This window comes from Haliaeetus albicilla, chromosome 8 (assembly GCF_947461875.1).
Source record: "Haliaeetus albicilla chromosome 8, bHalAlb1.1, whole genome shotgun sequence".
Lineage (NCBI taxonomy): Eukaryota > Metazoa > Chordata > Aves > Accipitriformes > Accipitridae > Haliaeetus > Haliaeetus albicilla.
The window spans coordinates 39835696-39858406 of NC_091490.1; the positions used below are offsets into that span (position 1 = coordinate 39835696).

The 22711-nt window shown below is 52.7% G+C and overlaps 1 protein-coding gene across 2 annotated transcripts in view; it reads left to right on the forward strand.

Annotated features, from left to right (window-relative positions):
* Window positions 1-2355: 2355 nt before the first annotated feature.
* Window positions 2356-22711, forward strand: part of CSNK1G2 (casein kinase 1 gamma 2) — a 46424-nt gene continuing 26068 nt past the window's right edge. For both annotated transcript variants that reach the window (XM_069790125.1, XM_069790127.1), the window contains exon 1: window positions 2356-2513. The gene's annotated coding sequence lies outside the window, so the exon portion shown is untranslated. The remainder of the gene's footprint in view (window positions 2514-22711) is intronic.

Genomic DNA, 22711 nt, shown 5'->3' on the forward strand with positions numbered 1-22711 from the left:
CTGCGTGACAGTCAGGGCTTGGCAGGACGGGCCAAGGTTCTTAGGAATGAGCCCGAAGCGCGGGGGCGGTGGTTATGCAGCTGAGCTCAGCCCCCCACCCTGAGGAGCTCTCCAAAAGGTTCAGGGTCTCCAGCATCAGGGTTGGGGCTCTTCACCTGAGAGTGCGTCAGACAGGATGCTGCGAGGGGCCTGGCTTTTTCTTTTTCTTTTGTTTGGTTCTCGATGTGTTTCTGTTGCTCTTCGGTTTCCCAGGCCCCGAACGCAAATTTTTCACGGCAGGAAGGTTTCTTCCACCCGCCCCCAAGCAGCTTGTTCTTCCATGTGTGATCGAGAGTGCTTCGTTTTGTGTTGTCTGCTTGCAAATTAGCCCTAATTAACTCATGCCCACGGGAGGAGGGCAGGGTTCATAGCTGGATGCTTTCCCGATAGAAATTCCCCGGCTTTTCTTGCTAACTTGCCGGTGCTGAGCTGGTTCCATAGCATGAGCTGTACAGGTCTCTGCAGACCACGCCTGGCACACCGCGTGTTCACCACTGGAGATTTGCCTTGAAATAAAATCAAAACTATTTGCTTCCCCCCTTTCCTGCTCCAGAGGATGGGTTAAATTCTCAAGTCAAATGTCTGAACAACTTGCGTGTTCTCAAAGTGCTTGAAATCGCCTCTTTCTGCGGCACGGGGTGGTAGGATGGTGCGAAAACAAAACGGGAGGATGTCTCTGCCATCGGGCACTTTGGGGGCAATTTAATTCTCTGCAGTGGCGGGACATGGGTCACAGCCCCTCACCACCCTCCTGAGCCTGTGGGAATGGGATGGCAAAATCTGGGCTTTACGTGCAGAGTAGCTCATTTTATTTTCCTAATTCTCTAAAATCATAGCATTTTTTTCTAGAAACGAACACCTATGAAGAAAAAGTACTTTAGACCAATGCTGGGAGGAAAATGTTTCCCTGGAACTGGGAGAGAATGAATTCAAGCGGCTGGAAATGCTGAAATGGGTATTTGGGGTGTGGCTGGTGACTGAAGACGCGATTCTCCCCCAAAACCACACGAAGTCATTTGCCCATTGCCTGAAAATATTTTTGGGGTGAATCTGTCCCATGCCATGAAGATGAAAGCAGTGGGATTGTACAGGGGTGCCTCCTCCCTCCAACGTTACCCTGAAAGGCTCCAACAGGGATGGCTCTTGTGCCACTGAGAGAAAGAAACGATTCTTCTAGCTGTGCCCTCCTCTGCTGAGTGAGTGTGGGGAGAGAATTTTTATGGCCAAAAGATTGATCAGAATAATTCCAAGACTGAAGAATGCAAAAGGTTTTTGGAGGTGGCACCAGGGGCTGTGTGCCCACCTGGCTCCTGTCCCAGCAGTTCCCACCAGCCTGCAGCTCCATCCCCATTGCTCTCCCCTGTGAGGTGGCAGCTCAGTCTCCTGCTCAGCGCCAGCAGTTTTTCTCAAGACCGTTGTCCTCAAAAAAGCTTCCACTTCTGTAAAATCCCAGCCGCGAGCTTCCCTCTGCTCCTGCAGGCCGGGGTGGTGTGGGATGGAGGAGGCTGCGGGGTTTCGCCCACCGGTACCACTGCCGCACCCCCTCTCCAGTTCCCCTCCCCAGAGATCGCCCCGCCAGGCCCAAGTGCCCTATGGTGGGGCTGTATGTCCTGTTGGGGCTGTACCCCACGCTGGTGCTGTACTCCAGTGGGGGGCTCAGCCCCCAGTTAGGGCCCGTCCTCTATAACTGGGTCGATGTCCCCCATAGCGGGGCCTGTCCCCTGCAACAGGGCCGTGCCCTATACTGGGGCCTGTTCCCTGCAGTGGGGCAATACCCCACCCTGAGGACGGTGACCCTATAGAGGATCCCGGCCGCTACAGTACTGCCATAACGTATACCGGGGGCCACATCCTGCAGCGGGATCCGTCCCCTATAGGAGACTGTTCCCCTACGGGGCACCCTATAGCGGGACCTGGCCCCTATGGCGGAAGCCGTGCCCTATACCGGCGCCTGCGTCGTACAGGGGGTTGCAGGCAACGTGGGGGCCTGTCCCCGCAGCGGAGCTGGGCCCCGCACCGGGCCGGGCCGCGCTGCCGCCCGCCGGGCAGCAGGGAGTTAAAGGGAAGCCCCGCCGGTAGCTGCCAAGCGCTGCGCTGCCGTAAAGCGCCCGTCGTCTGCCGCAAATCCGCCCTCCCTTCGCTCGCCTCAAGCCGCCTATTCTCGAACGCGCTTTACGCCAACGCCGTTGCGCCACCACCCCTCCCGTCGGCTGCGCTTGCGCCGAGCTCCGCCGGGCCTCTCCGCTCCGGAGTTGGTATTCAGGAAGGGCGCTTACGCCGGCGGCTTGGCGGGGGGCGCATGGGTGCGCGGGGAGCCTACGCCGGCGGCGTAGCGTTGTCGGTGGCTGGCCGCTGCCCGCGGAGTGGTGAGGGGAGGCGAGAGGCGGCGTGAGGAGAGCCGGGCCGGGGGCGCCGCCATGGGGAGGCGGCCGCGGGGCAGCGGCAGCGCGGCCCGCCGCTGAGGGCTCGCGGAGGTAACCGGGGCCGAGCCGGGGTCCCTGTTGCTGCGGTTCGCCCCGGCCGGGACCGGGCAGTGCCGGGGAGGCGGCGGCGGCGGCGGCGGGCCGGGCCGGGCGGCGCCTCAGGCGGGGGCGGTGGGGGCCGGGCCCGGGGTGCTGGGGAGGGTGTGAGGGCTGGGCTGGGCTCGGAAGGGCAGAGGGGGCCGGGGGGGGGCAACGGGGCAAGGTAGGTGCCGGGAGGGAGGCCTGGAATTGGCCGAGGGGAGCTCAGGTGGGGCCCGGGGGTCTGAAGGGGCTGCAGGGCTCGGGCTGGGCCCGGGGGCTGAGGGCCCTTGGGCCGCCTCGCTCCGTTTCCTCCCGGCGACGCCTGTTTTGTGGCCCTGGGGAAGGGGTCCGGGTCCACCCGAGATCGCGACCCCCCCTCCCGGGGCCCCTTTGAGGCCGGGTCGGTGGCAGGGACGGGGTCGGGCCTTCCCCGGTTGTGTCCCTCGGCCTGCACCCTGCCCTGGCCTGCCCGGTGGAGCCGGAGCCTCGCAGGATGTTGGCTCCTTTGTATGTAGCTTTCCTCTCTCCAGAGGGGTTGGGAAGTGTTTATTTGGGGAAAGGGACTGTGCTGAATTTGGTTTTTAAAACAGCTTTTTTTTTTTTTTTCTTTAGCAAAGTGGGTGAGGATGAATGTGAGAAACAGGAAAAATACCCTCCCCCTTTTGCCCCCACTAGACAGGAGCTGACTTTAGCTATTGCTAAGGCAGCCAAGAAGAGAGGTTTGCAGATGAGAACCAGCTCTCCTGTGGAGTTGGGCCACCAGAGGCCTGTGGCTCCTGTTTGGTGGCTGGCAGAGGGGAATTGAGTGAGGCTCTTGGATCAAATAACGTGAAGTTGTGGGGATGTTTGGGAAGGTGTCTTTTTCTTTTGAGGAATGGTTTGTGGTCTGGGCAGCATGGGGACCTGCCATGATAGGTGTATTTTTGAAGTTAAAAACCCGAAGTTTGCTAAACCTCTTTCAAGTTGCCATGAAATTAGTCCGTTCTAAACAAGCTAGAGGTAACCAGGACCTGGGTCAAACCGCGTGTAGAATGACTGCAGGCATGCGAGTGGTTTGCACCAGTGTGTTTGGAAGTTGCCTCGTTAACTAACCCATTTGTTTTCCTTTTGTACAACAAGTGGTTGGATATCTGGAAATGAATTCTGAGGAGTAAGTTCATCTGCCAGCTGGACTGTCCTGTCAGCCTGCCACATGCAGCGTGCCCCTATCTCCCCACTGCCAGCACAGAGGTTTAAAAATTGGGCCTTATATAACAGATTGGAGAAAACGTTTGGTGTTTGCCAGTGCGTCTGAAAAAGAATTGCTGTAAATTAGGGCAGGAGGCCTCCATGGGGATCCTGTGGAGAGGCCTTCTCTCTCTGTGGCGGGGTAGGCTTGGCTGCTGTGAGGAATTTGCCAAAGATTTGTTGGTTTTGTATTAATTTGGCGCGTTACAGATAGGAATGTTGTTTGGTGATGAATTTATCGCTGCTTAGCACTTTTTGGGCCTCTGGGTGGGTTGTAGTCTTGTGGTGCAGATGAGGATGGTCTAACCCCAATCTGCTGCCTGGCTGGTGGCAGCTTCTCTCAGGTCTGTGGTGGTATGCATGCTTGGGGAGCCTGAGTTTGCCCCGGGGGGTGGATTGTCTCGTTTGCTTGTAGAAGATGACTGCCCTCCTGTGTCAGTCTGCCTCTGGATTTGATCTCCTCCTTGTTAGCTTACAAATCTGTAAGGCCTTATAAATCAGTTCTGTAGTTTCTTTGCAAAAACAGCTGCCTCTCTGGTTTGCACTCGCATCAAAACGACTGGGGTGCAGTTGGTGGTGGTTTGCAGGGGAGACTGTTCTGTCCGGCAGCTTCTCTGGGCGCACTGAATGGAGCTCTGTGTTCCTGCCCTTGCAGCGTGGTTTGTGTTTGGTTTTCTTGTTGTAGCACTCTTCTGAAGAGCGAGTGAAGAGGAGGAAGTTGGCACTTGCAGTTCAGCAGGTTTCTGGATTCTGCCCTGCAAGTGCTTCTCTCTGCTGGTGTCAGTAGGTAGAGAGGCTTCGCATTGCCTCTTGTTTTGTATTCCGTTTCCGAGCTCCTGTGCAGCCCGAGTGTTGTCAAAACTGTTAATACGGGAGTGACTCAGCGGATCAATGAGAATGACATGAGGGTTGTGCTCATGGACAATCAGTATTTTTCCCCCCACCCCCTCCAGCCCCACTGGGCTGGAAGAGACTATGTCCGAGAGCGACTGCCAATAAACATCTTGACTGGACTCAGGCCTGATTGTGCTCTGTAGCTTCCGCCCCCCCCCCCCCCCCCCCCCCCCGCCCCCGTGGTTTTCCTAGCTAGGAGGAGCTCTGATGAGCTGTGCTGGAAAAGCAAACCTTTGCTTTGGCTGGTCCATCCAGGTATGTGCCTAGCCTCCGGTCTGGGAGCATTACAGCCTGCTAGAAGGACCAGTCCTCGCATGAGCCAGTCTGGGTAGGAAGCTGTTTATCTCTGCTTTTCAGATAGAGGAACTGCAGCACTACAGGCACTAAAGGCTTATCTGAGGTGGTGAGGAAGCTTCGGGTGAGCGGCAACTCCTGCTGTGCTTTGGCTCCTTCCTGGGGGTGTGCAGGAGAAGTACAGACCTCAGGGCTGTGGAAGAGACACTTTCCTTTCTCTCAGCAGGGCTGGTTAATGTGAGGTTTGGTTCCAGCGTGCAGCGGCCTCGTTTGCCTTGCGCTACTCCTGTGACTTCAGCTGCGTCAGGAGTCAAACCCTCTTCCCTCTGCTGAGGGGGGAGAGACTCGAGTGTCAGCGCAGGAGCTTCCTTCGTGTGCTTACGGCTTTTTGCTCAGAGCTTGTGGGCATAGCTCTGCCCACAGCCCTGTAATTGAGCTTTGACTAGGCAGACTTGGCTTGTCTTGGGCGCAGTGAGAAGCTGTGAAACTGAGCCTCCTTCTTCAGGCCCAGCTGTGGCACAGCTTGGAGACTGCTTCGGTCCTGCTGTACCCTGTGAGCTGGGAGGGGAGGAGGGGGAGCAGGTCTTTCAGCAACTCTGGGATTCTGCTGGGGAACAAGTTATCTTCCTGTTAGAAAAGCTGTGTGCTAATAAATAGTTTTGGGTTTTTATTAGAATGGATGTTTATACTTCCTGCTGGCAATCCGTGTCTCCGGTAGGTCCAGCGCTGTAGAGAAGAAGCAGGACTCAGTTGTGAGGAAAGTGTAAAGGTGACTTTCTGCTGGGGCAGCTTAATGCAGAGTGTTTGGGCTCTCTGTCTGGCTCCCAGATTCACACTAGCTGCCCTCCATCTCCTGGGCAATTCTCCTAAATCCCTGCACAGGCTACAGCCGTTCCTGTTGGACAGCCCCCCTGCCCTCCTTTGCATGTTATGTTCATGCATTATTCCTAATAACTGGCTTAAAAAAAAAAAGCTTACTGCAGAGCATGCATTGAGCTGAGATATTCCAGGATACCTCCTAGCCTCTCTTTACTACACCATCAGCTGCTGGCAGCTCTCTGGCAGCCAAGGTGAAACACGGGTTTGCTCTTTCAAGGCTTGTCACGACCCGAGGTGCTCAGAGCTGTGATCCCCACCACTTGCGGGTTCCACCAGCCCTGCTGTGATAGGGAGAGGTGGTACAGCACGCGCTGGGTGCAAGTGCACTGTGTGTAAAACCACAAAAAGTCTGTCTGTCTTCCGCTTGCTGCAATGGTAATGTTGCAGCAGATTGGCGCACTTGATAAGCACTGAGGTGATCCCATGCTGTGCGATTTAGGAAATGGTTCTTCAGGTAAGCTGAAACTTGTAGGTAAGACTTTGCAGGGCATTACAAAATGCTGTGTGGAGTAAGATGTTCATGATTTCTTTCACAGCTCACAGTAAGGAGAGTTTGCTCCTGGAGTAGAGGAATTCACTTAGTTCTTGGAAGACTTTAAATTGGCTTCTTTGCTTCCAAAAAGATGATGGACAGAAGTTTACTGTGTGTCCAGGAACTTTTCCCAGTGCCTGTGAAGTCTGTATTCTTCTGCTGGGAGGTTAGTGACAGTTGAATTTTCCAAGAAATACCCTGCTGACATCTGCCTTCTCCACTGCAGTCAGACCTGTGTCGCTTAGAAAGTTGCAGCATAAACATTTTCACTTGCAGGAAATGAAGGTCTCGATGTCTTGAGTCTAGTTCACCTGTGACAGTAAAACCAAGTGCTCTCATGATCTTTTCTGCTGGAAAGACTTGCACTAAGATGGTGATGTGAGGGAAGCCTGGAGTCCTGTCTTGCGAGGTCTGGAGGAGCTGAGCCTCAGGCCTGGGAAGGGTTCCCTGTGCTGCAGGCTGAGATCTCAGCTTCCTCTCCAGTGTCAGATGTTAAGCAGCAGAATACAGCCCCACCGCTGTCTGGTGGGGATGGTGCTTTGAAAAAGAGCTGGGAAGTGCTGCGTTTAGTTTAGTGTCTGTGGGGCAGAGGTGGCAGAAAGTTGAACACAAGACCAGTAATTGGGATGAGCCAAGACACTGTTGCAGCCGGGTCTTGGAAATAAGGTGCTCATTGGCTCCCAGGGTGTTTGAGACACTGAGATTCTGGAGGAAAGAAGTGTTAATTTTTTTAATCGTTCATTTTTACATGTCCACCAACCAAAGAATGTCCCGTAGCTCTTTGTTATTTAATGTTATGTAATGTTTTTTAATGAGGGAGGCCTGGCTTTTGCTTTCCAAACGGTGAATTAGACAGTTGGCAGGTGATGCATAGGCTTTGTCAGCCTGAGAGGGATGTTCTTAAGTTAATAAACATGGGTTAAGGTTGGTCTTGAACTTGGATTTTGTGAAGCTTTCCTTTGGAAGTGCTTTGCAGCCCCGCAGGTCTGCAGCTCAGCAGAGCTGCAGAGGAGAAGAGGTGCCGGGAGGTGTTCGTGGGTACCCTGGGAGCACGTCCATGTCTCTGGGGATTTATTCCCTTTCCCAGTCTGGAGGCTGGAAAGTCTTGCTAAGAGTGGCTATTGCCTAGGTGCAGGGGGCTGAACGATGGGCTCTGAAAGGTCAGTGGTAATCCAATTTAAAACCAGAATGGAGGTGTAATGGGTTTGTGCTACTCGGAAGCTCCAGTCTTACAGAGTCTTGTTGTTGCCTGATGTTTTCAGGTAGAAAATCTCACTGCTTTTTGCTTTTGAGATAGTACTGAGGTATAAACAACAAAGCAAGGAAACCCTTTTTCTTTTCCTTTTTTAGCGTGGACTGTTGGCAGTGATGAAGTTTGTACTCTCTGCCTGGTTTCCCCAGTTTGATGTAGGGAGAGGATGTGCTTTCCAGTGCCTTCTGTGCTGTACGTGTGGGCGAGGGGCAGGCTAAGGTTCTCCTGGAATCCCCCAACCCCAGCTATGCCGATTCCTAACTTATCCCGAAGGCGATGCAGGTTTGAGTTGAAGCCTGGCTTTTGTGTTTCCAAGTGCAGAGAGTATTAAGGACACAACTTGGAACAACTGCTGAAGTGGAGGTACGGTCTCTATCTTGGAAGGGACTGCTCACAGCTGGTAGCTGAGGAACAGCAGTTGCCTCTGGTGGGTGTGGGGTCAGCGTGCCACGGGACGACAAGGCACCGGGGTTGGTGCTGACAGGTACAGACTAGTCTCTGCCTTGAGCCTTGGGAATTCCTGCATAAACTTGCTTGCTGGAGCTTGTTACTCAGTGGGCTTTGGCAGTTGGGGAAGGAAGAGGAAGTGCTTGGAGGGATGGAGCTTTAACATTTCCTCCAGGGTAACTTGCAGCTTATTTTAAACCCATGCTGTTTTTGTAGGGGTGTCTGCCCCATCAGGGGATCCCAAGAAGAGATTGTCAGAGTCCCTGGCAGATTCTCCAGCCTGAAGTAGTAGGTGTTTCGGTGCAGGGAAGGGAGTAGAGATTGGAATTCCAGCACAGCAGACTGTCACGGTTCTCCATCTCGCGCGATAGCAGGGGATGTTGCCAGGGAGCAGCTCTCCACCGCTCAGGCCTGCTGCTTGGAGCAGGGGAAGCTGAGGAAGGTGCTTCTCAGGCTTACCAGGCACCAAGTTCAGGAGAGTGAGAGGGAAGCTCAGTTAACACACCGTGCTGAATTTAGCTGGATACAGAATAAACACTGTGAATGTGAGTTACTGTGCAGTATGCTGTTCAGGCACACCTGTGCTGTGTTGCAGTAACCCTTCCCTAGCTAAAGCTCTCTGGGTAAATCTCTTGTGGCATTTTGCCATGGAGAAATGGTGGGCAGACCCCTTGTGTTGGAGCAAACGCTAGTTTCAGGTGGTTTTTGGCAGGGGCTCCTTTGCCTCAGCTGTGAGGCGCAGACGCAGGCCTGCCTTCAGCAGGAGGTGTGTGAGCAGCATGGTGATGTAGCAGCCCCGTCTGCCGATGGGCTTGGCTCAGCAGCGACAGGGTGTCGCAGGGCTGCTTTGGGGTGAGGTGAGGCCAGCTCTGCAGGGGCTCCAGCTGCTCAGGGCTGGCTGCAGAGTCACGACAGGAGCTCTGCTCCCCAGTTAGGTGTGAAAAATGCCCGCAGCATCCCAGAGCCCGGGTGCAGCTATGCTTCGGGTGTACTGACCTCACTGCATTTTTTTTTTTCTTCTCCTCGCTCTTCCTTCTCCCATTTATTGTACTGACTCTCTCTTGACTTCTTGGGCTCCTACCTTGCTGAGGTATTTTCTTGCAAGAGCTAGCATGTCCGTCAGGGAGCTGAGCTGTCTGCATAGCAGGAACAGCCTAGAGCATCTTCTGCACCAGAGAGATCAGTTTGCCAGGCGCAGCTGGATGGAAAGGTGGGCACCTTTGAGAAGGGAGGTGGTGCAGCCAGAGGGGGAAGGACAACATGTGCAAATGCCCTCACTGCAGTCTGGATGGCATCCGTGATTCCCAGCAGGTCTTCTCTAATGTCTCTCTGAGTATATAAGCACAGACCTGGAAATGAGACTCAAAATAATCCTGTGCACAGCGCAGAGGATGCACTGCAGCGGCCTTGGCTCAGTGACGGCAGACACCCAAGGTGTGATAATGCACGAGCAGGGGACAGTTCCTGCTGCTGGTTGTGGTCCTGGCAGGGGACTTGTAGAGCCTGAAAGCTGACTTCTCCTGGGAGAAGAGTGTAACACTCGGTGCTTTGCTCCTATTTTTGTTCAGAGCCAGAAATCAAAGTCCAGAGTGGTGCTTCTCCAGCCAGAATCATTTAAAGGCACTTGCTGTTGTTTCAGGGCCAATATTTAACTTGTGCCTGTGATGAGGAATGCCTGTTAGACTCTAAATATTTGCCTTAAGGAAGAAGTTTGAAGGAAGAATGTCCGCTGCTGTGGGGGGGAAGCAGGGGGGATTTCAGGAAGCGAGTTTAAGTCTCTGAATTTACAGGTCTGTGTAAAACAGTCTGTGTTCCCCTTCTGGCACAGCTCTGGCAGGTACTGAGGCTGCTCTGGCTGAGCCGCAGCGCAGGAGCGGCTGGGAGGAAATGTTTGTGTGCTCCGGCGGCTGGAGCAGGCGGCAGCGCAGGGTGTGTCTGCTCGCACAGCCCCAGTCCTGCGCTCCCACTGCCAAGGGGGATTTAAAGGCACAGGTTTGGAGCTGCTTTCCAGCTGGGGCTGGTGTGGGCAGGCAGGCTGAAGCCTGTGTAAACTTCTCGAGAAAAGCAGCTTATTGGAAAAGAAATGCTCTGCTGCTTTTGCTTTCTCTGTGGTCTTTGGTGGCAAGAGTGCATTAGCTGTGAAATCCTCTGCAGTGGATCCTGCTAATGGCAGGATTTCCCATGCTCTGGACCTGCCTGATGAGCTGCTTGTGGCTTCTTCTGTCCTCTCTCACTGTTCCGTGTGATCCTTCTCGTAGTGTGCCACAAACACCATCACACGGCCTCCGGTAAGCCTGTAAGGTTGGCCACTGCTGCTGATCAGCGTTGAGCTTGTCCCACGTTTCTGGGCAGAGAGCGGCTCTGTGGAGCCTGGTGCTGGGATGCTGGTGGTGTACGTCAAAATTCAGGTCAGGTTACGCTGGCATCTCTGCAGCCTGTATGGGCTGGTTGCCTGTGAAGACAGGGCAGTGGAGGGGAGCCTGGTCCTCTGTTCCCAGCTCCTTTGGCAGCCTTAGGCAGGTCAAGCAGCCCCTTTCTGCAGGCAGGGCAGGTTAGTAATTTTGGGTCTGGATGTGAAGTCTGGGCTGCCTTAGCTACATGGTAACCCTGGGCCCCAACTTCTCATGCTCTGTGCTCTTGATTGGATGCTTTTGGCCATGCTTGACTATTTTAAGCTTAGATACAGAAAGAACATGCTTTCTCTTGAAGCAAAATCAAAGGCACACAGCTGTTTGCAAGCCAGCCCAAGGGGAAGGCTTTGCCTGGGCTCCTGTGTGCAGAGTTCAGGCCAGCTCTGAAAGGTTGAGAGCTTCTTCCTTCCAGTGTAGCAAAGAGCTTGCAGGCAGCCCTCAATCCCAGCCTGAAGCCATGCTAAGGAGGGTGAAGTCCAGCTAGAGTATGGCTCTGACTTTTAGTGATGGGTTTGGTGCTGGGGAAACAAAGGCTTTTGTTAGAGTGAGTCGGAGCCCCATCCAGCTCAGAGGGTGGTGTGGTGCTGGAGTTTGGAGGGGATTGGGGTCTGCATAGGAAAATGGCAAACTGACTTCCCCCTCCGTTTGCATATTCTGCAGGCACCTGGTACCATCTGTGATGGTGGTGATAACTCAGTGGTGACAACTGAGCTGTGTCTGTTCAACCCAAGGGCTCTGGCAGTGTCTCCACTGCAGCCCAGAGCCCCTCTGTGGTTGTATTCCCAGTTTGAAGGCTGTAGAGGGGGTCATGTTCCAGAGCGTGGCTGGCAGCCCCTCTGAGCACGCACCCGTGGGGCTGGCTGTGGGTGGGCACCCAATAGCACTGTGCGGCTGTGGGAAGTCTTGGCCCGTTTCCATAATGAGTGTTGATGGGTTTAGGCCCACATATTGGCTGCATAATGAATGAGGGAGCCAGGGGAGCTGTGCCTTGTCTGCAGGGACTGGAAGAGGTGATGGGAACTAGAAACATGAGTAATTAACTCAAAAAAAAAAGAAAAGGGTTGTGTTTTGGATGGAAATGTGTACTAGAGAAGGGTGAACGTGTGTTGGCTGGGGTTTCTGGGACAAATTGGAGAAGTCAGAGCCCAGAAATGAGAGAGAAGGGACAGTTGGTTCGTGCATATAATGTTCCAGGTATTAATAGCAGCAAGATGAAATGGGTCCTTCTGGGGGGTGTATCCTGCATGTTCCTTCATGTGCGTGATCCCTCTGACTTTATAAGCTAAGCACTTTAGGTAGGGCCCAGAGAAGCAGGTCTTGAGCAGGTAAGGTAAAGGGAGGAACCAGTGAGGTCACAGTAGATCTGCCTGTTTGAGAGAGAGTAGTCTTTTGGATGAACCCCTCAAAAAGTTTCCTTTCTCAGTCCACAGCAACTCTGTAGCCACCTTTTTGGCTGTAGCCACTCCTGTGGTAGTCCTGTTGGTCCCGGCCTTCTGATCCCATGCAAAATACACACAGGTGGGGAATAAGGGAAGATGAGAAACAACCTTTGGAACATGCCTTTCTGATGTGGAGGTTGGTGGCAAACCAGACCGAGTCCTCAAGCCACAAAGCTGTCACAGTGCTTAATAAAGGGTTGTGAGTCTGATCCTCAACGTGAGGGGTGGAGGAGTGAAAAGATCCTGAACAGTTTGTGGCGTGACCAGGAATGGCATGTAGGTCTCCGGCCCCTCTGTTCTGAAGCTTATCCCTCCATGCAAGCCAGCAGACCTGGGTATTTGTCTACATCTTAGGAATTTGTCCTAGTTAGTCTCCAGTTAGTTGGGAATTGCCCTTCTCTACCCGCCCTTTTCTTCTCTGAGATCATGGGCGCTTTGCTTCCCTGTCTAAAATAAGCAGGTTGTTTCTGTACCTTCAAGAGGTTGCAAGGAAAAATGTGTAATGGATTGAGCTTCTTGGTCTTGTAATAGAGGGGGTGGGAAGATAAATGCCTCGTGGATCGCTCCTTGCTTCTCTGAAGATGCTGCTGATACTCGCACGTAAGCTGATGGGTATTGTCGTGCCACAGAGCATCCCTCCACCCCAGTTACTCTGCAGGAAAGATTAATTGCACAGTGCTACTCTTTCTTCCCCATGGTCTGGACTGTGGGTCCTGCCTGTGGTCCTGGAAGGCTGTCCCAGTTGGGTGACTGTCCCAGCTGGGGTGGAGAGCTGGGAGCAGTGTATGTGAGCCAGGGCGGCAGCGAGCCAGCTCCCGTGTGACTATGCAGTAGGGAAGTGATTCTGGCATCTCAGCACAAGGAGTTTGACAGCTCTTTGGGGAGAGGTTTCCCTGTGAAACACCCCTGGAAGCTTTCCCTTACCTCCCGCTCTTCTTCTCTGTCCCCTCCCCTCCCCCCCCAATTCTTCAGGTTTGGCAGTCATTTGAGAGGAAATGTGTGGGGCTTCGAGCAGCCTCGGGAAGAAGGCAGAGGGGGAAATGGTGTTTGCTTGAATGTGGGACAGCTCAGCTTGGCAGAGTTGCAGCTCTGCAACCCAGAAATGGAAACAGCCCTTGTCACCAGTGGGAATGACACCCGCCTCCGCCTACCCTGTGCTGGGGCTCTCCAGGGTGAAGGGCCTGCTCTGGAGTGAAGTGACTGGGCTGGGACAGAGCAGAGCTGGTATTGTTCCCCCATTCTGTGTGACCCTAGGGGAGTTGGGGAAGTTGCAATTAGCTGTAGTTTGGTGCTTGAAGAGATAACTGGATCCAGGCACCCTTTTTTCCCCTGCCTTGTCTTGCAAAAGGCTACCCCGGATCTGCTGGTGCAGCTGCTTCCTAACCTGGTTCTGTCAAGAAGATATGGGTTAAGGGAAAAAAAAAATTCCTACTATTAGAAGTGCTTATGCCAACCCAGATCCTGCTAACAGAAAAGGGTTTGGTAGCAATACACATGACAGGAGGCCAAGCAGATCTCTGCAGAGTGACAGTCCCCAGATGGGCCGAGGAATGGGGGAACCCTGCTGTCACGCATCTCGCTGTTGTGGTGCACAAGCCTTTGGCAGCAGGGCTGGATATACATTTTTAATCTGCTGAGTTGGAGTGGCTCATTAGTAACCCCTTCTGGAAACCCCTTCTAGCTGAAGGCCCCAAAGTGCTCAACTTGCCCCTGTTTCCTGCGGGATGAGTAACTGTCCCAGATCTTGGAGGTGAGAGATGAAACAGGCTGTGGTTTTTGTTCTTCCAGTGCTGCGTGGCTCTCATCTCTCTCACTTCCTCCCCTGCCCTGTTCCTCAAGCAGAGTTGGGAAAAAGCTCTGTTATTTGAGGTACCGGGCAAATCTGTATTGCAGCATTCAGCCATGAGAAGTGTTGATGAAGATGACTGGGAAAAACTGTCTGGTTTTGCAAAGCCACCCAGATGGGCTTTGCGCTCTCCTGGCAGGAGCTGGTTGCTTTGCAGCACAGAGTTCCCAGCCCTGTCCCTCATGGGGGCAGCAGGGCTGCCCTGAGCTGCCTGGCCGATGGCCAGCATCTTCTCCTCCTGGCTTAGGCTGCACTGCTGAGCTTTCGGATCCCCTGCGAGTGCTCCCAGTGCCTCCCTGGCTCTGCACTGAGTTTTCTGGGTGGTGTAGCACAGCTCACCCTCCCTTCCCAGTTGTCAGGGATGGGAGCCTCTCCTTTTCCCCAGTGCTACCTGGTGAGAGCCCTGGAATGGCAGAGTCGGGGAGGAAGCAGGAGACAAATGCCTGCTAGTGTCCCTCTGTATCCTCCTGACAGAAGGTCAATGACTCTTAAGAGGTGGTGGCTGCCCAGGGTAGCACTGGTGAGGAGGAGGAGGAGGGAAGCGCTGGCTGCAGGCGTCTGCTCCACCCACCTACTGGAAATGCAAACCAGGAGACAAATCTGAAACCAATCTGGCAATTGCTGCAGCCAGGCCTCTGACCTGCTCCTAGTGCCAAGCGGGTGCTGCTGCACGAGGCTGGGTTACTGCCCTGGCCTGGAGAAGGTACCTGTGGTCAGGGCCACCTTCTGCGCAGGTGACCTTAGAGGGCACAGCAGCGTCCAGGGACCAGGCTTTTCTCCCTCTTTTGCCACTGCTTTCTGTGCGACGTTGGGCAGTTACGTGCCTCGGTTCCCTCTTCTGTAATGACACTTCCTTGGTGAAGTACTTTGAGCCAGCTGCTGAAAGCAGTAGTGTAAGAACCAGGGGGCATTTATTATTTGCATCAGCTGTCTGGAAGGCCCCTGGATCTTGTGGCTAGGGACATCGGGATGATAAGATGGCTAATGCTGCTGCTCGGATTCTTGCCCAGCTTGCTGGGAGGGAAAGAGCTATGTGCCCAGCCCCTGGAGCCATATGGCATGGATGCCAGTGCAGGATAGTGGATGGGGTCTCTTCTGGGGTGTCCCACCTGGCTTGACAGATGTGGTCAGGGGTGTCAAGTATAAACTTTGAAATGGCAATGTCCACACCTGGTATCACCTAGAGCTCCCTGGTGGCCTGGACTCTGGTGGGACAGAGCAGGTAACGAGAGAGGGGGTTTTCTTATGCATGGCTGCTTGGAAAGCTGTAGTTCAGAGAAAAGAAGTCCACTGTGGACTTGTAGCGTGACTCTGGTTTGGGCAGCAGGGATGTCCTGCCCTCCAGAAATGGTGTCTTCCATCTTTGGAGGGCAGGAGAAGAGTGAGCATCACCTGCTGTCAGAGCAGGTTTGCGCCCTGGCACATAAATTGTCAGGCTGGTGCAATATGCTGATGATGGTCCTGGGGCTCCTTGTCTGCCCTGCTCTGGGGCAGGCTCCAAGGGCACAGCCCCTGTGGGGTGCCAGGAGCTCCTGCTTCCTGTGCCTTGCACACAAGGAGGCCGTGCAGATGGCAAGCAGAGGGAGTGCTTTTGTTCATTCTGTGGCTGCTTAGGGGCTGCAGGGAAAGAAAATGGAAGCACTGAGAGCTAGGGTTCTGCTAAACTTTGATTTCCCACTCACTGGAAGTTGGGAGCGAGCAGGGATGCTCTGGGTTGTTCGATGATGCTGAGCCAGCTCCAGCCAGCTTCAAGCCATTTGTGTTGTGGGGAGACCTGTGGTGTGAGTGTCCGAGGGCAGCAGTCTGTTCCCAGTCTCCTGTTCCTGAGGTTATTTGGGATCCCATCCGAAGGCTGTGGGGAGGAAAAAGTGCTGAGTGTGTTGCTCTGGTGTCCTGCTCCCCAGGGAGGAGAGTGCCTGGCTCACCCGTGTTGGTGTTCAGTCGAGTTCCTCTGTGGGAAGGAAATCTCCTCCAGGTGGATGAAAGGTTTTGAGACTGTCACCCAGCTTGGGCTTGGGGGAGGAAAGGAAGGGAAGGGAGACACACGCATCCAGGAATTTGCTTTTGTTATAGGAAAGGGATTGGGAAATATCCCTTATGCTTTGGAGAACAGATGTTGAGCCTCTCATCCTAGCTACAGCTGATCCCTTGCAATGCCGGAAGGAAGCACATGCGGGATTCAAGGCTGCGGGATCTCTGAGGACGTCCTCGAAAGGGTTGCATTCTTCCTCTGCTCTTGAATGTCTCCCACCACTTGACAGCACTCCCTCTGAGACAGTGCTTGGATGGCTGCATCTTCCCGTGTCCTCTGCTCCCCTTCTGCTGCTGCCTGGCTCATGGGACACAGCTGTGGTTTGTGCTCTGTAAGCAGAGCTGTGAGGAGCTCTCCCACGGTGCACGGGGGGAGGTCTCGCCCCACCGTCTGGTTGGACCCTCTGACTCATGCACACCAAAACACCTCTGCTTGGGCTTTCTCTGGAGCCTCATCCTGCTGTGATGAGGCATGGATCATTCTGTGGGCACCATCCCCCTCGAACAATGCCCACAACACCAGCGTGGTGGCTCCTGCAGAAGAGGAGGGTGGATGAGAGGCAGGGACTGGCAGCGGGAGAGCAGTTCACCCGCAGACTGGCAGTGTGAGAAAGCTGTGCTGTGCTTCGCCAGGGAGTCTGTCTCCGCCAGGGAGTCTGTCTCCACCAGGCTGTCGTACAGAGCGGTCCATAACCTGGGGTGACTTGGGGCTGCAGGGGTGCCACCTTCCTTGGTGCCTGGTTGAGAACTGCTCTCGATCTCTCCATCCGTGGAGTTGATAAAGAAGCTGTGTTGCCAGCAAGCAGGGAGCTGTTGTATCATTCACCAGCTGCACTGATGGGTGTGGGGCTGGGGCTTGCTCTGCAGTTTGTTGACAAGGGGTGAAGGTGGCACAGCAGCCCCTCAGTCGCGTGGGGTTTTCACTCCCTGGTCAGGGGCCTGTGGTTACATAAACAGGAGGAATGTTTTGCTGTAGGTCTTTCTTAGTGGGCCGTAGCGGAGGCTGTGGACCCTGCTCTGCCTTCAGTGGAGTGGAGAGAAATGATGGTGCTGTGCACAGCATTGTGTGCGTGACGAGGCTTTATTGATGGACTGGCCTTGTGGTGATGGTTGGGCTGTCCCAGGGCTGGGAGAGCCAGATGCCTTCCCATCTCCCTGCTTTGGTGGGAAGAACTGATTTCACACATTGGGATTCAGAGATCTCCAGGAGTTTGCTGTTTCAACTGCCTGACTTCACACTAATGTTTAAATACACGTGTGCTCTTGTGGACAACTGCAAATTTGGGGGAGAGAGGGAAAACCCCAAAGTTTATTAACAGCAAGCAGTACAAAGCGGCCCTGATGCCAGGCTGGGAAATAAGCCCATCACAGTGGGGTGGGAAATGGATGGTCGCTTGCCAAAACATCTGCTCTCCTGCTCTGGTGAGGTGTGTTAACAGTGCTGGCTCTGTGCTGTTCTCTGTGGGTCACTGTGGATGCTGGCTCCAGAAGGCGACGAGCAGGTGGGCTCAGGACCGGCTCTCGGGTGGGCACATCCTGGCCTCTCAGCTGCTGCAGTGTTTCCCCTCTCTGCTTTGCTGGGCCATTGGCACGCTCCTCTGATGTTTCCTCTCCTGCTGCTGCCTGCTTTTGTACCTGCTGTTCCTCTGGGTTTGCTGACAAAGTCCTCTTGCGGCAGGTTGTCCCTAAACCTTTTCCTTTTGCTGGGCAGGTTCTACAGCCTCTGCCCAGTGGCCTGGCAGGAGGCAGGGCAGCTCTTCACTGCCGGCTGTTGCTGCAAAGCAAAGGTGCAGCACGTCTCTGGCTGCAGTGGAGGCGGGGAGAAGAGCTTTCCTCTGTTCTGTCTGTGAAACTGATGGCAACTCTTCTTTCACATCCATTCCTGTGCACACTGCCAGATGTGCATTAAGATCCCTTATCAAGAGAAAGGCACTTTATCTTGTTTTTATGAAAAGTGTTAGCTTTTGAGGGCATAGGAGCATTCAGGGACAGGGCTGGGGAAGTAGTGTGCTTGTAGAGATGGTCTTAACGTTATTTTGGGGCTGCAGCGGCACAGGAGGAGGTGTTCTAGCCTCAGATGTGAGATGTGAAATGGAAGCAGTTGTTCAAAGCTGCGGGGTGAAAATTATCTATTTGTCTAGAAGCTTTTTTTTTTTTTTTTTTTTTGCCACTGCCTGGTGACTGCGAAGCAGACTGTGAGCTCTGGAGATGGGAGGGAAGGAGGTGGAAGGGGAACTTGCCTTACTCAGAAGCCTGACATCTGAATGCAGTGCTTTCCTGCCTTGTTCTTGGAGCATGGCCCAGCACAGGTACTGTCACAACCAGGCTGATGATCTGGGTTGTGGTGGTGGTGGTGAATTTGTGTGTTTGTGACAAACATAAGATCGTCCCTTCCACAGAAAGCCTTTGCAGGTGCCTTGGGTCCCACTGCTGCTGCCTGCCTCTTGTTGCTGAACCAGCGTTGTTACCTGAAGTTAAACCTGCTCTCGAAACTTCTGTGGTGCTTGGGGGAAGGATGGAAAGGGCACGGTAATGCCTGTTACAGACGTGCTTGTGCAGCTCCCGTTCTGCATCTGCAGGCGCTGCTCAGCTTTTGCAAGTCAGTCGCCCTTCAGCTGGATCCCCATGGTGCTGCAGGCCCGGCAGTTGCTTGGAGCACGTCTGGATCTGTCGTTGTTCGGCCTCCCTTTCTATATCGCGTGCCAGGGTAGAAGGGTGGCTGAGCTGTCAAGGTGCTTTTTTTTTTCCCCACAGCAGAAGCAAAAAATGGTTAAAAAGGTTCTGTGTCCAGTGGCAGAGGTTGAAACACAGAATAGGGCTGTCCACCCTGAAGGTGCTTTGGCCTCTGGCTCTGTAGTCTATGCTTAGTAACCGTTTGAGCAGTAGCTCTCCTTGGGCTTCTCAGACACGGACACAAATGTGACTCAGTGATTTGGGATACAGACAATCCTTTGGATACCTGCTTACAGACAGATCCTATTTTGTGAGGAGTTACCAGGCATGAAGACAAACCTCAGGTTTTGCAGTAGGTGAGCATTAGGGACTTGACCTTTCCCAGTGTGTCAGTCAGATCTGGCTGGCTTGTTCTGCTCCAGAGCTTCTTGGGATCGATGTTGGCTGTACAGCCGAGTCTTGGGCTTTGTGCTCTGGGCATGGGTGAAGTAAATAGCAATATCGGGTCTTGACTGTAGAAACGAAACCTTTGCAGGCTCTCTCCCAAGATGAGCGTGCTTGTGACAATGAAATTGGTGCAAGGACTGGGCAGGATGGGACTGGTTGGAAAAGAAGGAGGTTCTGCTCTTGCGTCAACCTCAGTAAATGTGTGGCGGGGAGAGCAGGAGAAGGGGAACGCATGGGACTGGTAAACAGGTTTTTGCTGGCCAACTGCTGTGGACTTTTGGAAGGCAGCTGGTTCCTTTGCAGCTCTGCCTTGTATCAGCAGCATGGATTTAATTAGTTTCCGGTGTCTAACTGGAGCTTGCTGTGCTGTGGATGTATTGTCTGGTTTAAATAGAAAACCCACTGGCAGAGCCACAAAACCCGGTGCATGTGAGGGGCTTGACGGCTGAGACCACTTGTTCAAGTAAGTGACTCCGTGTATGAAATGCCTTATTGAATCCATCTCTTGTGGTGCCGAGCAGGGGCTTGAGAGGCATCATCAGCATCTTGGCTGGAGTGCCTGCGCGTGTCCTGTGGAAACCGCTGGAGCATATGGGCTGTGGAAAGGGATGAAGAACTGGGAGTTGGACTTTGACTACTGTCCTGTTAAGGTCTCCCAGCCAGAGACTCGGCTTTGTAATGAACTTCCTTTCTTCCAGTACTACTAACTCTATGTTAGTAAAACCGAAACCACTTCAACATCCTAATTGGCTTTTTTGTGCTGAACTGTTAAGATGTGATAGATTCTGCGGAATTACAGCCTTGGGTAATTTACTTCACCCAGGGGCAGAAGGTGAGCCCATGTCTTTTCTGTTGTTCAGAACCAGGTTTACTGTTCTGGTTACCCATCTGTTACCTATGGCGTCCCTCTTATGGTAATAGCAAAGCTAGTTGCAGTTTCACAGACAGAAATTGCTCCATCTGTGAGCAGGAACACCAAAGCAACACTAGTATGAGCAGTGGGACAGTGGGCTGGAGCTGTAGTTGGGTCATTTGCTGATCTTGCCGTCTTTCAGCTGTGTACCAGAACCTCTCCTGGCCCAGCAGCCATGGGAATAGCTGTTGCTGGTCTTGGAGACGGGATATTGGAGTAGAGAGCGGGTAGAAGATGCCAGTAACATCGCAGAGGTGTGACAGCAGGGCTGGATGGGAAGGCGGGCAGGTATCTCTTGCTACCAGACTCCCTCCTGCAACCAGGGCTTTTGCATTCCCAACACCCCACCCCCACGGTGGTTTGGCATTGCTGCTGTTTCCATGCATTGTGGATCTGGCACAGGGACATGGGAATGGCTTGTGAGATGGACGTGGCTCAAGAACTGGGAGGTGCCTGCCCTGGGACTTAGTTGGGCACAATCGCATGTCACATGAGGGGTAAATCAAGGCATATAGTACAGACCCCTTTTGTGGGGTCTGTAAAGTTAAGCAAAAAGCTGTTTGCCTTCAAGTCTATCTAATAAAGTTTACATTTGTGGCTGATGAGCCCAAAAAGGTGAATAGACTCTGAGGTACTTGGTTCTTGGATGGTTTTGTCTGACTTGTGCTGTGTTTGATCTTTTCCAATCTAGTTTTCAGATCTGGTCTTATTTTAGCATGTGTATATTTACTATTATTATTTTTCCTAGAGAAGTATTTTTAGCTTTTTGCTTGGTTCCTGTGCTGCTGCTGAAATTTCCATCGTGGTATTTCTGGCTTCTTGGTAAAGCATAGTTAATATTTTCCATCCAGGTGTGACTGCTTAGGACAGGGATCCAACTAAAAGAGTGAGATTCTGCATTCAGTTGGGAGCAAACTGCATAGCAGCTCACAGCAGTGGAGAGATGCTTCATGAAGTTTTCTTTGTGGCTGCTTTTACTGAGAGATTTAGGAGTTGCCCTAGAAGAGTTGTTGACTCTGCAAGCTTATTTGTGTTCAAAAACATTGAGGATCTGGGTTGTTCTGAATTTGAACTGTCCAAAGCACATTGATTTCCATTTCTGCTTATGCAAGCAGGGAGCAAACGTGCATCAAAACAGTCTCACTCCTGTTGGTTAAAGAGGGGCCTGTTTCCTTGTTAGATATTTTCAGGTGCAAAATAATTACTGCTGAACTGCTGCCAGAAAGCTGACTTCGTAAAGCTGATGCTGTGTACACGCATCCTTGTCTGCCTGCCCACCCGCTGCCGGGCAGGGAGTTTTCCTCATCCGTGCTGAGCTGTGGTGCGAGTGGTTGAGACTTCAGGGTGAAGTTGTCCGGCTGCTGGTCCAGGGGTGTTTTCTGGCATGTGGCTTGTACGGCTCTTCCGTGCTCCTCTCAAAAAGGAGGCAATTGTTTAAAAATCACAACAGCATAGGGCATTCACACCTTCACGTGAGTTCCAACCAGCTCTTCAGAGTGTTGCCTTCTGGGCTCCATTGGAAACTGAAAATACTACTACTAGAGGTTTTCCCCCTTTTTTACTACTTAATTTCATTATGTTTACAGAACAGATTTCGGTTTTGCTCTTTTGGGGCTGTTGCGATGCTGGAGCTGGATCAGGGGGATGCTGTGCGTGCTCCAGCCTCAGGAGCACATACAGCTCCTTGGGCAGCAAGAGTCTGGGATGGTTGGGCTGTCCAGCACTAACTGCACTGCTAGTGGTGCTGGAGTTTGAGGAACAGCTGAGATATTTACTTTTAAAGCAGGCTGATGGTTTTGAATATGTCAGCTGGTATCCTCTAAAGATCTCAATGAAATCACGCTTGACTCGTTACTGGTTTTGTGTTGTGAGAACTTGGTGTAGCCGAGTGTTGGTGAGGCCTCTGAGCTGTGAAGTGGGACTCACCTTCAGTAAAAGCAGTTCTCTGCTGCAATGTTGAAACTCTGCTGTTCTTATCATTATGGAGGGAACAGTGTGGCACAAACCTTTTTTTTTTTTTTTTAATAAATAAATTGAAAATTCATAGTAATCCATTAAAAAGCCATATTTGTGTTTAGAAGCTGGGAGAAAATAACTTTGAAGAGATTTGGAGCTTGATCTGTTGTATGTTAAGAGCTGACCCAGAGTGCAGAGCATCTAAAAAAAATCTCCTGGGGAACGGAATAGCCAATAACAAGAGAACACTTCTAATTTAGAGAAAAGCTCAATAGACGTGGTAGCTGGAAGAGGAAGCCAGAAAGAAAAATCCATCTTCTTCACAGCACAGCTAAATTCTGGGGAAAAACCAAATGCTTTATATTTATGATTTTTATTTTTTTTAATCCTGGTGTTTTTGTGGATTGGATTTTTTTGGGGACATGGCTAAGAGCCACAGATGGATACCAGGGTGAAACGCTGAGATGTTGGGGCTGGCTGATGGTCTGTGCTGGGAGCAGCACAGCTACATGTGGTAAATGCTTTAATCTCTAACAGAGGCTCAACGCGTTCCTGCTTTGGGTTTTGGTTTTTTTTTTTCCCCTGTGTGAACTATATAGCTGGAGGTGATGGTGTGTCTGATTATATGCTCTGTTAGTGGGTTGTTTCTGTTTTTTGGTTTTGTTTTTTTTAATTATGGTGCTCAGCACAGTGTTAGCTGCATCTGACCCCTCTGCTGCACAGGGAGGGTGAGAGCCTGGCCATGGGGCTCAGCCAGTGGCAGAGGCAGGAGGGCACTGGTGAGGCTGAAGGTGCCAGGAGCACCCTGTGCCCGCTGCTCCAGGGGCTGAGCTGGGCTAAAGTGTGAGGGTGGAGTCCTCTCTCTTCATGGACACACCACGTTCTCAGTAAAGAGCTGGGAAGCCAGGAAGGGAGGGGAGGTTTGGA